This window comes from Crocodylus porosus, unplaced genomic scaffold (assembly GCF_001723895.1).
Source record: "Crocodylus porosus isolate Cpor-Errol unplaced genomic scaffold, CroPor_comp1, whole genome shotgun sequence".
NCBI classification, from domain to species: domain Eukaryota; kingdom Metazoa; phylum Chordata; order Crocodylia; family Crocodylidae; genus Crocodylus; species Crocodylus porosus.
Window position 1 is genome coordinate 19021246 of NW_017728907.1, and position 15248 is coordinate 19036493.

The following is a 15248-nucleotide window of genomic DNA, read 5'->3' on the forward strand; positions in this document are numbered from 1 at the left end:
GGGGGGGGGAAGAGGGAGCTCCCCTGCCTTACAAGCCTAGCCTGGATCCCTGAAACACCGTAGCAGAGGTAGCTAGGTGGGGCATGTGTGATGGGGGGAGGGGCTTCCTACTCCCACCCTCCCTGGCTGCACAGGGGAGAGATTTTCTGCCTCTTCTCTGTGACTGCCCCAGAGACAGGGCTGAGCTGGTGCTCTGCTCACCAGTGTGAGAGGCAGTCCAGCCTGCAAAGCTGCAAGGGATGCCAGTGGAATTACCCAAAATTAACCCTCATGGGGAACATGTACACAGGTTTCCTAAGGCCCTCTGCCTTAGAGCACCACTGTCTGATAATACATCAGATTAGGGTTAACTTTTTGCATGACCGACTGTAACAGAGAAGCCTAGCCCTGTTACTATGAGACAGGGCTGCCCCTTTAAGACCAGAGTCTATAGGAACACCAAGTACTGGGAGGGTGGGGGTTAAAAGCCCAACCACCCAGGCTGGTCAGCTGACAGGAAGGAGATAGGGCTCTGGGCACATATAAACCCCAGGGCGGCTGGCAGGAGAGTTCTCTGGCAAGCTGCCAGGGGAAGGGAGCTCCTGCACAGCAGAAGTACCCAGGAATGCTGTGGCTGCTGACTGTTGATATGGCTAATGAGGCTCCAAGAGTCTGTAAGGTACCCAGAGCTTGGAGTTACTCAATTCAACAAGCAGTTTGGGGTTTTTAAGAGCTAGAGTGTGGCCTGCAGGACTTGTATTATGTTATAACCCAAAGGCTCATATTTATGTTGTTGTTTTATCTGGTAGATCAGACTGAGAATATTAGGGAGGAGGAGACCTCATTGTACAGAGCCCCAGTGCCAGAGGGCACAGTGACAGGGGGCTGAGCAGACCCCAGTGCCAGGGGGTGTGGTACCAGGGGGCAAGCAGTACCACTGCCAGGTTGTGCAGCACCAAGGGGTGAGCAGACCCCAGCGCCAAGGGGCGCGGCACCATGGGGTGCAGCAACAGGGAATGAACAGACCCAGTGCCATAGGATGCAGGTCAACATCTATATAGCATCTGCAAGGCATGTAGGGGAGGTTTGGAGCGGTGGGTAGCGACCTCTAGTGTTGGGATAGTAAATGGGCAGCCTCTCGCCTGAGTAACATCATAATGATTGTTCTATCAAGGCATGGCAGGAGAGGAAGGTGGGTGGGTAGCTCAGAAACAGAGGGTCAGGCCAACATTAGACAGGCCTGGAGATACCTGTCATACTCTGCAACTGTGAATGTTTGTTGTGTTACAGCTATATAATGCTTTAGGGGGTCTTATTGTGCAAAAAATGTTACTTCTGCACACACCTATAGAGAAGAGAGATGCATACTGCACCTCTTACTACAGGGATGTAGTAGACTTGTGTATCCTATAGTGCAGCTGAGGAACCCTGGGAAGTCTTCTACCTTTGACAGCAGAATGATACTCTGTGCTCCTACTGAAAAGTTATAGATGTGTAAATGTAGTTAACCTAATCCAATCTTATTAATTAAACTGCTTACTGGTAATAACCCTGCAGTAAATATACTTTTGAGCTTTAAAACTAAACCTGTCACCTGGATCCTTACTTTTGACTGATAAGAATTCTTATCATAGGAACAATGTAGCTTTGTACTTTTTAATCCCCTGAAATGTAACATTTCCATGTTTTAGTCAATTTGGGTAATAAACTGAAATAAAACGTATTTTTCTAAATAGTTGGTTAATCACTACTTGACTTGAAAGAGTGTGTAGGAGCAGATGGCAAAAAACCAGGATTTAAGTAAGGGACAGATGCCTTGCATATTAGGGAGCTACAAACTAAATCTCATTAATTCCTGTTGTAGACATGATCATTGTTCTGTTTGCTTAAGAGGTGAAAGATGACTAATTACAACAATTATCAATTGCTGTTTGACATCTTTCTGGATAGTCATTAAATACTGTTACAAATAATTATATTAATTCTTTTTCCATAGGCTGAGTAGTTTGAGGGATGCTAGTATTGGCATTCTTTATGGAATTAATGCATTAGCGGATACTTAATTTAAAATGGGTATGGATATGCTTCTGATAAAACCGTCTGTGAATCCTACCCATTACATCTCCTTATATTCATATGGATCCTAGGAAAACAGAAAAACTTCCTGGCAACTTTTAAAGGGATTTTTTCAACATAGAGAAGTGTACAGTAGAATGATAACACCGTCAGGAGCTGTTTTATCTTTCAGGGCAAATTCTATAACACCATGACAGGAAATTGGGGAATCATACATGTTCCACAAAGCCTCATGCACAGTTTTCTTAGAAAACTTTCCTAGGTGTCTTGGAAAAAGCTGTGCAAGGCCTAGGAAAAATGCTGTAGAGGTGTTTAATTGGAGACCCTTCAAATACAGAGAACACTGAATTGAGAAACAGCTTCTTTAATATTTCCTTAAAAAACATTTTTGCCATATTGTTCTAGCTAATCCCTACAAATACAAGAGCTAAGAACTATATGAACATGTAGCTTAAAGGGCGTGTTCACATTAATTAAATGTACGTATAAATGTTAGCCTATTAGTAAAGCAGACTATTTCAGAAGAGCTGTCAGGCACACTCCACATTTACATTATATATTTCCAGATATTATATGATGATTGTAACTGGGAAACCTGGAAAAAGCACAGTGCATATAGTATATTTGTATTAATTTATAAATGACTGGTAACTACTGCATTGTGTGAACCTTAGCAGATATTGTTCACAATGGGATATTTGTTACAATTAATTTAATATTTTACTGAATGAAATTTGTATTGCTATGATTAAAGAAAGAAGTTCACAACTATTGGGAGAGGCTGAAAAACACTTTATCTGTACTATGTGCTGAACATAAACATGCTCAAAGACAAGATAAGCATGGCGATTTTTATAACTTATATGGTTCTCTACCTTTGGTTCAAAGTTTGATTATAACAAAAGCAAGGACCTCCATGAAAATCACATGCTGCAGAAGTAGGAACACTTAAGAAAAATATTCAATGACTATCCATTTTATTTGAAGTCATGAATAGCCATCTACATCCAACAAAATCTTTCAGACACGATCATATACAATTCCATAACACCACAATATATGATATAATTTTTGTCTTGATGAACTGAAAAATACTGTAGATAATATTTCACTAGTATACAGCACCTTTCCTCAGAAAATACTACATGCACTAAATGCACAGAATTTTGTGGAATAGCACATTTCTCAGGAGTAAAGAATAGCATTTATGACCTACAAATGTTATATATTACACTATATACTAGCCCCAAAACAATTAAGGAGTACCCCTTTACTTTAGAATTCAGAGGACTTTGGCAACAACTATCTGGATTTAACGTACTCTGATCAAGACTTTAACTTAAACTCCAGGCCAATGTCCTGGAGTTTTATATGTATTATAGTAAGGGTTTTCACTATCACATAATTTTTCTCATATTTTTCTTACAATTTACATATGCATTTGTAACGACTTGTAATATGGTGTGTACAAAATGAGCAGCTCCCATTAAAATTCGTATTTGAAAGCAAACAGTTTAACATATTCATGCTACATCTATATTGATGATGACATATAACATTACTGACTAGCTGAGAAAATCTATGATCATTTGTAGAAATTGAGAATGATGTTAAGTCTTCTATTTCTATTTGACCATATTCACTTAGAAATATATTGATACTTTTTACATCCAGAAGATAAAAGAATTAGAATGAAATTAGAATTCCATACAGAAATTCTAATTCATTAAACAATGTTAAAATATATTTTAAAATATATCCATGAGTTGGAAAAAAATAAATATTTATTATTCATGGAGATAATGTAAGGACAAATTAGAAGAAAAAATGCAAATATACTTCTGCACCAGAGACAAAGAAAAATATGCATCATTAATATAACTTAATACATCTATATCTAAAAAGTTATATACTTTTATTCTTCGTGGGCAAAGACAACCACATCCAGTGGGGGAAGGGGAGGGAAGAAGAGAGAAAAGTGAGGAAGGAGAAAAGAGAAAAGGAGAAAGAAGGAAAAGGAGAAGCAATGGAAGAGAACAAAGGCGGGTGGGGTTGGAGGCTAGGTTACGTGAGTACAGAGGTGACCTATAAGTCCTATCTTTGCTTTGAACAATCTGCTGCAAGAGGGCAGGAGAGCGATGAGAACTGGATATGGAAGGTTTTCATTTTTCTGGCCATGCGTTTCTTCATTGCTTCTGCCGTGCTGTTCAAAGGTCAATGCTCCATTCTGGATTTGGGACCTCCAGGATGGACGGTCATGAGTGATTTGCTGCCATGAGTCTGGGTCGATGCCGAAACTCTTTAGGGACACCTTTAGGGTATCCTTGTAATGCTTCTTTGGTGCACTGCAAAAGCATATTCCAGTTGACAGTTCACCATAGAAGACTTTATTTGGCAGGAGAATGTCAGGCATTCTTGAGAGGTAGCCAACCCATCTTAGCTGTGCCAGTTTCTGCAGAGTTTGAATACTGGGGAGAGTTGATCTTCCGAGAACCTCAGTGTCCAGAATCTTGTCCTGCCACTTGATCTTTAGTATCTTTCGCAGGCAGCACAAGTGGAAGTGGTTTAGTTTCTTGGCATGACACTGGTAAATGGTCCAGGTTTTGCAGGCATAAAGGAGGATCGGAAGGATGATAGCTTTGTAAACCTGCAGTTTAACATTCTGATGCTTCTGTGGTCACAGACTGATTTACGGAGTCTGCCGAAGGCTATGCTAGCTTTCGCTAATCTTGCATTGACTTCATCATCAATGTGGACAGCACGGGAGAGCGTGCTGCTTAGATAGGCAAACTTGTTGACCATTGACTGTTCTTGGCCTTTAACTGAGATGTGTGGTTCCTGGGGTGTTGTGCCAGGTGCAGGTTGAAACATCACTTCAGTCTTCTTCATGTTAATAGTGAGTCTGAAGTTGTCACAGGCTGACTACAGTAGGTCCATGGATCAGTCCATGGATCGCAGTCTGTGAGCCTGCGCATAATGCACAGTTGTCAGTGAAGAGGAAGTTGCAAAGCATGGCTCTCTGTACTTTGGAGCTCACTTAGAGCCTGCGCAGGTTGAAGATGTTTCTGTCAAAACAGTACCTGATCCCCATACCAAGGTCATCATCTTGGTAGGCATCCGACAGCATAGCAGAGAATACCGTGCTGAACAGGGTAGGTATGAGCACACAACCTTGCTTGATGCCATTTGTGACCAGAAAGGGGTCAGAGCATTCGCCGTTCGCAAAGACGCATGCCATCATGCCGTTGTGGAACTGTTGAACCATATAGATGAATTTTTTGGGGCATCCATACTTCTTCATGATTTCCCAGAGGCCTTCTGGTTCACCGTGTCAAAGACTTTGGTTAGATCGATGAATGTGAGAAGGTCAACATTCTGTTCCTGGCACTTTTCTTGAAGCTGCCAGACTGCAAACACCATGTCAGTGGTTCTGTGTCCTTTTCTGAAGCCACATTGACTCTCAGGCAGTAGGTCGTTTAGATGGTTGGTCAGCTGGTTGAGGAGGACTCTCACGAGTATCCTTCTGGCAGTTGAGAGGAGGGAGATGCTCCCGTGGTTGTCACAGAGTTTGCGATTTTCATTCTTTTTGTACAGATGGATGATGGAGGCATCTTTGAATTCTTGGGGGACTACCTCCTGTGACCACATACTGCAGAAGATCTTGGTTAGTTTCTCTCTAAGACCATGACCACCTGATTTGTAGACCTCCCCTGGAGTCACATCAGCTCAAATGTCTAGGAGCTTTGCCACTAGACATTTGTTGTATGGGCTTTTGGACTTCCGTGATTGTAGGTGGAGCTTCAAGTTAGGTGATGATGGAAATTTGAGGCAGCCTGTGTATGGCATCCATGTTGACAACGGAGGTCCGATTGAAGATGGCGCTGAAATGTTCAGCTTATCTCTGAAGAATCAGGGCCTTGTCAGTTAAGAGCGTGGTCCCATCAGCAGACAGCAGAAGGGAGGATCTGAGGACCTGTGGGCCATAAATAGCCTTTATGGCGCCAAAGAACTTCTTTGAATCATTTTGGTCAGCATAGTGCTGGATCTTGTTTGCTTTGTTCCTTAATCATCCTGCATCCCTCACAGCTTGTGTTGAATGGTCTTCCATATCAAGGTATAGGCATGTTGTGCCGACAAGGACTTACCATAGAGGTAGGCTCTGTGGAGACATTGTTTCTCTTCCAGCAGTTGTTGTATCGCCTCGTCATTTTCATCAAACCAGTCTTGGTGTCTGTGGACTCTTGTTCCTAGGGTCTCAAGGGCTGCGGTGTGCATAGCTTTATGGAGCCGCTTCCAGTTGGCTTTGATGGAATCAGAATTGAGCAGTATAGTGTGACACTGATCTTTTAGATAGTTTGCAAAAGACAGCCTCCTGCTATTATTTATCAGCCCTGCAGTGTTGAGATGCTTTGGTCCGCTTTGTCCTTCCAGATGCCATCTAGTTTGAATCATGATCTTTAATGAGGAAATGATGAGTCAGTGATCAGTCCAGCATTCAGCTCCACATGTTGATTTGGTTTCAAGTACATCTCGTCTGTCCTTCCTTTGGACTGTGACATAGTTGATAAGATACCAGTGCTTGGAGCAAGGTGTGAGAGATCCCATGCTAAAAACAGAGGCAACTACCCTAGACCCACAGCCCTAAAGGACCTGGCTGAAACCCTTCTCACCCAGGTGTTTCTGGAGGGGAGGAGCTGGGAACTCAAACCACAGTATAAAGAGGAGCCCGGAGCAGGCAGGAGGGGAGAGTGCAGGACTGGATGCAAAGGAGTCGGGCCGAGCAATGCTGGAGGAATCTGTGAGAGCAATGTGGAGAGCTGGCAGGAGGCTCCTGCAGAGAGGGAGCTCCCCGGAGGAGCTCTAGAGGAAGGTACGGTGGAGTGGCAGGGTCAGGAACTGCCTGCGATCTCCTTGGCAGCCAGCAGAGTCAGACGGAGAAAAGGTACTATAAAGACTCAAATAGAGAGGCACTATCAAAGCCTGGTACCGTAATGACCCTAAAAAGGGGTACAAGGAAAATTATAAATGACTACCTCAATGAGATGAGGGTACTGTGATGACCCCAATAGAAGGCGCAAGAGGTGAGATCATAAGGACATGAACAGGGGAAGGAGAGAGTAATCACACTGACGTGGTTTTGGGTTTTTTTGTTTATTGCCAAAAGTCAGCCAACAATACTCCAGGACAGGAGGTGTGGATTCCTTTCATTTTTTTTTTTTTTTGTTGAGGTAAAGGCCCTGGTGAGGAACCTGGCAGCTGAATCCAAACCTGAGGATGCTTAGACAACTTGTGGACCAGGCGAGGGTGTAGGGGATGGTGGAGCCCTCAGCATCATAGGACAGCAGATGATGACCAGGCGGAACAGCACATCCAGGTACTGAACATACATAAATATCCTATAAATATCAGAGATGTGGCAGGCAAGAACGTGGGTGTGTGGATCTCCATCTAAGACTCATCCCTCACTTCATGTGGTAGGCTGAGGTCCTATGAAAATACACATCTAGAACATCTATCTATATATGTTCTCTGGAGTTCTCTGGAGGAGGAGAAAACAAAAGAGGAGGTTGCAAAGACTCTTGGGAGGGCAAGTTACCCAGCTGGCCACTTGATGCAAGGGTACATCCACAATGTCTTCCCCTGGTTGGGGAGATGGAATTTAGTATTGTAACCAGAAGCTTGTATTCAGCACATAGTCTGAGCAGGAGAAGACCATTGCTATTGGAGCTTCCAATTCCATGCTTCCCAGTGACGCCATCCCATGCTTGGTAGTCAGAGCCAATCCTGTCATTGATGTCACTAAGGAAGATGAGGTGGTCAGACTCTAGTACAGCAGTGATCGTGGAGTGGAGGTCATTGTAGAACTGGTTCTTGACTTTGTCGGAGTTGGTCGTGGTAGTGGCGCACTTTTTTGTCAAGCAGGGAGAGCTTGAGCACCATCAGTTGGTCATTCACTCCCTTTGGCAGGTAGGTCAGCTTCTTGACAAGGCAGTTTTGTATAGCAAACTGACACCTGCTTCCTGTTTGCCTTCACTGCCACAACCACTCCAGGAGAATGATATCTATGTATCTTCTTCTTTTGATATATTATGATAATAAATTGTTATTCAAAAAAGTATCTGTCTGCAGGGCAGAGACGTACAAAATTTATAAAATATTTTTCCTCTGATACATGTCATGATGGCAAATATGTGATGGCTTGTGTACTATAAAGATTTTATCAGTACTCATTTGGAAAATTTAAAACATTTGGTATATACAAAAATGTATGCCGAACAACATGAAATATAGACCATACCTCCAGAATGAGGAGGCTGAGTTCTAGAAAGCAGTGATCTTGAAAAAAATCTAGGAGTCATAACAGAGATATAACTCAACATGAGCTTCCACTGTGATGTGGCTATGTAAACAAGGGAGGAATGAATCAGAACAGGGTAATTGTTTTATCTTTGTATATGGCCTTGATGAAACCTAAATTGGAATACTGTACTTGGCTCTGGTGACCACATAACAGAAAGGAAGTTGACAGAGAGAGTTAGAAAAGTCCTTAAATGACTTGAGGGGTAGAGAAAATGCCTTCTAGACAAAGATTTCAAAAGCTCAATCCCTTGAGGTTTATCAAAAAGACTGAAGTGACTTGGTCACAGAGTACAAGTATCTTTGCAGAGATAAACATTGACTGCTAAAGGTTCTTAGCAGAGAAAGGCATAGTAAGAGTGCATGGTTAGAAATTGAAGGCAGACAAAGTCACATTAGAAATCAGATACATGGTTTTAACAGTCAGGGTGATTAACCACGAGAGGAAAACATAAACAGAAGTGGTGGATTTTCCCTTTCTTGATGTCTTAAAATCAAGTCGATGCCCCTGTGGAAAATAAGTTTAACTAAGCACAAGTTATAATTTAGTTAAACCAAAGTTACTGAGCTGAATGCAAAGATATTGGCCTATGATAATAAGACATTAAGTTCTGGCTGGTCTTGAGCTCTATGAATCTTTTAATGTCAAATCATTAAAAAGGAAACTTTTGTTTCTTTTTAAGTTTTTAATGAGATCTTTAATTAAAAGATGTTTGTTATCTATGGGTAACATTTACAATTTGCCAGGGACCAGAATACCACATCTGTATGTTTTAAAATTAAGTAAATTGTTATAGCTACAAATGTTATACATAGACAGATTCAGATAGCTTATGATGTGACAATGGTAAAGAATCACTCTGCACATTACGACGAGGTACAGATATTTTACTTTTACTAGTATAAGTGGTCAGAAACTGGTCTATACCTGTAACAAAACAGAAGTTCAGTGCACATAGACTGGTTTAAAAATGACAGAACCTGGTTTAAGACTTGCAGCCCCACTCCGCCCCAAAGGGAGTTTTTGCTATGGATCTAAACTATGCTGCTTACAGAAAACTGCGTAACTTAGATCGATTCTGCCTTGGGCTTTTTAAATGTCTGTACCTAGCTTAGGAAGAAAAAGTGATATCTCAAGCTGTCTCTTTTCCTTTGCTTCTTTTCTTCTGCTTAGAACATGGTTGCCAATTGTGCATGGAAGTGGTTCTACTCCCAAGCTTGTCATCCTACTTACTGTTTCAGTTTCATAGTTGGTAGGTTTGGAAGGGACCTGAGCAGATCATCAAGTCTGACCCTCTGCCATGGGCAGGAAAGAATGCTGGGATCAAACAACCCCAGCTAGGTGATTGTCTAGCCTCCTTTTGAAGACCCCCCAGGGTAGGAGCGAGTACCACTTCCCTTGGAAGTTGGTTCCAGATCCTAGCTGCCCTGACTGTGAAGTAGTGCTTCCTGATGTCCAGCCTGAATCTACTGTCAGCCAACTTATGGCTGTTATTCCTTGTTACTCCCAGTAGTGCTCAGGGGAACAGGGACTCTCCCATTGCCTGCTGGTCCCCCTTGGCAAGTTTATAGATGGCCACCAGATCCCCTCTCAGCCTTCTCTTGTGGAGACTGAACAGGTTCAGATCCCGTAATCTCTCCTCATAGGGCCTGCCCTGCTGCCCCCTGATCATGTGAGTAGCCCTCCTCTGGACCCTCTCAGTGCTGTCCACATCCCTCCTGAAGTGCAGCACCCAGAACTGGACGCGGTACTCCAACTGCTGCCTGACCAATGTTGCATAGAAGGGGAGGATCACCTCCTTGGACCTGCTTGTGATGCATCTGTGGATGAATGACAAAGTGGAGTTAGCCATGCTATTCTCATCTGCCCACCCCTGTAACCTGTCAAGATCTAGTTGTAGCCTGTCCCTCTCTTCTAACATACCCACTTCTCCCCACAACTTAGTGTCATCTGCGCTTTTCACTCCCTTGTCCAAGTCGCTGATGAAGATGTTGAACAGTGTGGGACTGAGCCCTGGGGAACCCCACTGCCCACATGCCTCTGGGTCAAAAATGACCTGTCTACCACCACTCTCTGGGTGCAGCCCTCCAGCCAATTTGTGACCTATCTGACTGTAGGCATCGACACCACAGTCACCTAATTTTTTAATGAGAATGGGGTGAGAGACAGTGTCGAAGGCCTTCCTAAAGGTGTGAGCCCTGATGTTATAATTGAACTTCAATGTGACTTGGGACTCCACTTTTAACTGCTATGATCCCATTTGGGATCACAGTCCTTAGTTTGAAAACTTTTGGTTTATAACCTTCTTCAGATGTTCTTCATGGGCAAGTCCAGACAAGTGCGCACGTGCCTTCTGGCAGCATTTCAAAGCCCTTTGAGACACGGCTGGGGTGGGGGAGAGCAGCCTTTGGGGGCCCTGGGGGAGCAGGCAGGGGGTGGGACCAGGTGTGGGAGCAATCCAGGGGGCTGGGGAAGTAAGCAGGGGTGGGGCATGTAGGCCCTGCAGGGGGGGTGATAGCCCCTGTTAGGGCTATTTGGCCTCTGTGGGTGGGCTGTGGCCCCTGTGGGGGGCAACAAAACATATAGGTATTTAGCATTCACTTTATTATGATGATAGAGATACTGGTAGTCTTCCAGATTGCTTTAACACTGTAGATCTATCAATAAAATATTGTCCAACTGATCGCTTTCTCTGTCTCACTCTCTCTATATATAGTGGTCTTTTGTTTTAATTAATGGAGGAACATGGATTTCGGGGTATTTTAGAGAGTGACTTTTGAATTTTTTTATCAGGGATTTTTCACTTTTCAAACAGCGAACACCAGAATTCCTGCTAGGGAGGCCAGTGGCAAGACCCTGCCAGCTCAGAGCCGCCGCCTTGGACCCAGCTGGCTGTGGCTAACTTCCTGGCCAACTGGGGCTAGGAGGACATGCTTTGACAGTTCAACGCAGGCCACCACACCTGGAACATCTTCTGGGCAATAGCTGCCTAGATGGCTGGGCAGGGGACACACATGGTAGTAGTGCCACACAAAGGCCAACTCTACAGCCACAGGCTACTGGCAGCTGGCCCAGAGGGGCAGATGCCTCTACTGGCTGTGCAGTCTCCATCCGGGTCTGGCAGGTGCGCAGCAGGTCACAGCCGGGGAGCAGCCCCCCTGCCAGACTGCTGCAGTGGATAGAGGTTGCAGGGAAATCTCAGGGCTGCTTCAGCAGTCCAGTTGGCACAAGGGGTAGTGTCCCCAGGTACCAGTTGGCTGGGCCCCAGAAGCTCCTGAAAGTGAGTAGCCCTGAGCTACTTGACACAGCAGCCTTTAGTACTGCTGAGGCCAGGACAGGGCAGCTTTTTATACTGCAGGAGACAGCACAGGTACTAGCCCTGGGCTCTAGCTCCCCCTGGCTGCAGACCCGGGAGGAGCCAGGTGGGGTTATTTTGCCCCAAGTGGCACAATTTGCCCCAAACCAAAGTGCATGTCCAGGCATGTGCACAGAGGCAAAAAGCCCTGGCTCAAATTTGCACCGCTTCTATTTGAGCTGCTGCAAGTGCACACACCTGCACATGTGGATACCCCCGGGGGTTAAAAATAAGAATACACATATTCTCACATCAACTTCTCATTCTCTTTTTCCCCCATCTATAAAAATTCTTCAACAAGAAATAACATTTAAGTTTATAGATCCAAATGGGTTACACATTTCAACATTTCAGAGCTGCTCATCTTCTGAGTTCATATGAAAAAAGTATTTTATTTCATTACATTTACATTTATCAATTTTCAGTTTAATTGCAAATATCCCCTCCTCATATTATGACAAAGGGATACCAGATATTTCTTTAGAATTTTAATTATTTTGTCTAATTTTTCATGCTCCTTCTTGCTTTTCTTCTCTAAGGTCAAAAACCCTTGTTGACCTCTCTTCATATAAGAGTTTGTGCATACCCTTAATTAATCTTTCTGAATACCTGTGACCCACCTCTGATTTTTTTTTTTTAATTCTTTTTCAGATGGAGTGATTATATTACTGATGAGACTTGGACCACTGATTTATATAATAGCACCCAGAGCCAGCTTTAGAGAAAAGGATGCCCTGGACAAACTTGTATTTTGGCACCCACCCGGCACCCTTCTCAAGTCACCAGTGCTGCTGCCATGCTGCAGAGGGGCTTCCTCTGCCAAGTGGGAGAGCAGGGCAGGGCATTCGCCTGTGGAAGGTGTTGCTGTCCGCAGCCCCTTAGAGCTGAAGCGGAGAGAGTAAGAGCTGGCAATGAGTGGCCAGCAAGTGGTGGCACAGGGGCTCCAGTGCCCTGTGGCCACCACGGGGCTCCTCCAGGGCCTGACAAGCAACTGGCCACATGCAGGCAAGACTTGACCCGAGCGCTGCCCTGCTTCCCTCCGCAGGCTGCTGCCCCAGCCTGGGGCTCTCTGTGCGTGTCGCCCTGTCCTGTCCTGCCCCACTGGGGTGGGAACAGATGCTGCTGCTGCTGTGCATGTGCAGAGTCCCAGGCAGCTTGCCCTGCTGGGGCCCCCACCCTGGCTTTGTGTGGGGCCCCAAACAATGCCCCATGCTGGCACTGCTACCTGTTGCTCATGGAGCCTGTGCATGTGTGACCCGTCTGACCACAGTGCCCCAGGTAGTCACCCACATTGTCCACCCCTATGGCCAGCTCTGATAATATCATAATATTTCCTTTGATATATTCCATCCTGTTCAAAATAAATCAACTTCTGACACTTTTACAATTGTAAAGACAAGGAGAAAAAGATTGTTTTCTTCAAATGCAAAACACAAAATGTTATTAGAATAAAGGAAATACAATTATTTCTACAGCTATTCCATTAGGATATAATCTCTAAAACTATTCTGTCTTGTCCTGTTTTACTGAGGAGCACCTATCTAGAACCTTTCCTAAAACCCCTTCCTGGTTGGCTTGCTGTTTAATTATACAGACTTAAAAAAGTTGTATGTGTATGCTCATAGAAAACACATTTCAGTAGGCCACGTTGCATCATGATTTAACCTGGACAACTCAGGTAGAGCTTTGTATTCTTGGACCTGTTGTCCCTAGAGTCTGCATTCTTTGTATCAGACATGAGGTAGTATGCACAGCCACTGGGCCAAGTTTGTGATGGCAGCAATGGATTGGCTAATGTACGAGCAAATTTATGATCATATTCCTAAAATAAACTGTGAAAGAAGCAATAACTAACTTCATCCTAGTGTAGGATATAAATAATTGGTTAATTAACAAGTTGGTGAGATTAGTTAATACTTGCAGAGCACTCTGAATTCCTAGAAATGCTAAGTATTATTACAGTAAATCACTTGGGTTGGAACTGGCTGTTTATGCAGCATCCCCAGGAGGTGTGAATGGAAAAGTGGGTATTGCCAAGTCTTGTCTCCATGACAGCAGCACTTCATGGCAAGACTTACAAGATGTGTTCTTCTTAAAGCCCTGGCTTCTGGAAATAGATCAGAATTTCCAAGTCATCTTTTTTAAACAATTTTTTTTTTACCCCTCAAAGTTGCAGTGAAAGCAGGTCTAGGGTGTAAAAAGCCACAGAGTCCAACATTTATCACTTTCCTGCCCTCATTATATTTAAGTCAATCTAATGAGTTTTGAGTGAATCTAGTTAGTAATGTGTTTACAGCTACCAGCTTCCCTCAGGTTTTGGGCAAGGCATTTGATGGCTTGAGGGTTTAGGAAAGGCCCCAGTTAGATGATGTTTGGTGGTGCTCAACCTCTCACCCTCGTCTCCTCACAAAGCCTGTACCTTCTCATTAATGACAGCAGTTTTGCCATCCATTATGGCGGGGGGATAACAAGAAGCACCAGACCAGTGCCTCTCAGCCTTTTTATACTCAAGGAGCCCCACACCGGACTCAGGGCAATCTGCAGAAGCTGCCACACTTGTGTTTTGACTACAGAAAAACAGGAGCCGGGCTTCTGGTGGGAGAACCCAGGCCACGCCAGGTGCGAGCACTGTTACCAGAGCACATTTCCGTTTGCAGTCTCCCGGTTTTTCTCGCAACTTAGGACTGCGCACCGAGCAGCGCGAACACCGCGTGGCACGGCACCGGGGGAGGATCGCTGCCCCATCCTATGATGAGGCAGGAGGCGGCTACCTGGCTTATTCCCTTAGCTTAGAGCCTGGGGGAAGCTGGAGACGGAAGGCGCGGGGAGACCGGTGTTTGTGGAGACCGGTTGCAAGAGCCGGCAAAGGCTGTGAGTGGCAGCAGCACGGCCGTGTCTTTTCTTCCTGGGGCCGCCACAGTGAGGCTAGTCAGGCCCCCCGACCATCCACCCCCGCAGGGCAGCACCAAAAGCCTCCCGCCGGCCGTTGGGTCTAACGTTGCGTACCCAACCGCTGCGCGCCCCCACGCCCCGCCCCGCCCCCTGCACTCCGCGCCTGCGCGCGCCGCTCCTGGCCAGGGGCTTTTGTGCGCAGGCGCCGCCACTGCCCTGCTCCTGCACCCTCCTTCCCGTGCGTGCGCGTGTGTGTATGTGTGTGCGCGGCTCTTCTCTTCTCTCTTCTTCCCCCCACCTCCCCGTTCGCTCCAAGCTGCGCCGCGGCGGGATGCGGAGACCCCGCGCCGGCTGAGCGGCCGCAGCCGGTCCTGCCTTGCCTTGCCCTGCCCGCGCCGCAGGTGAGCGTGGCCGGGCGGGGAGCGCGCGTGGGCCGCTGCCCGCTCCCCGGTGCACCGCTGCTGGCATTGTCCGGCGCCCCACTCCGGGCCCGGCTGCGGATTGGAGGCGCGCGGTGCCTCCCAGATCCGGGGAGGTCCCGAGCCCGCGGCGCTGCCGACGGAGCGGGGTCCCCGCAGCCTGTGGGTC

At 45.6% G+C, this 15248-nt stretch overlaps 1 protein-coding gene and 1 pseudogene across 5 annotated transcripts in view; both read left to right on the forward strand.

The window, feature by feature from the left end:
- The window catches only part of LOC109306956, a 15564-nt pseudogene extending 9581 nt beyond the window's left edge, over positions 1–5983 (forward strand).
- An 8958-nt stretch (positions 5984–14941) lies between these two features.
- Positions 14942–15248, forward strand: part of RALGPS2 (Ral GEF with PH domain and SH3 binding motif 2) — a 233884-nt gene continuing 233577 nt past the window's right edge. For 3 of the 5 annotated variants that reach the window (XM_019530901.1, XM_019530905.1, XM_019530903.1), the window contains exon 1: positions 14942–15061. The gene's annotated coding sequence lies outside the window, so the exon portion shown is untranslated. The remainder of the gene's footprint in view (positions 15062–15248) is intronic. The other 2 variants (XM_019530904.1, XM_019530906.1) reach the window with 1 other exon arrangement.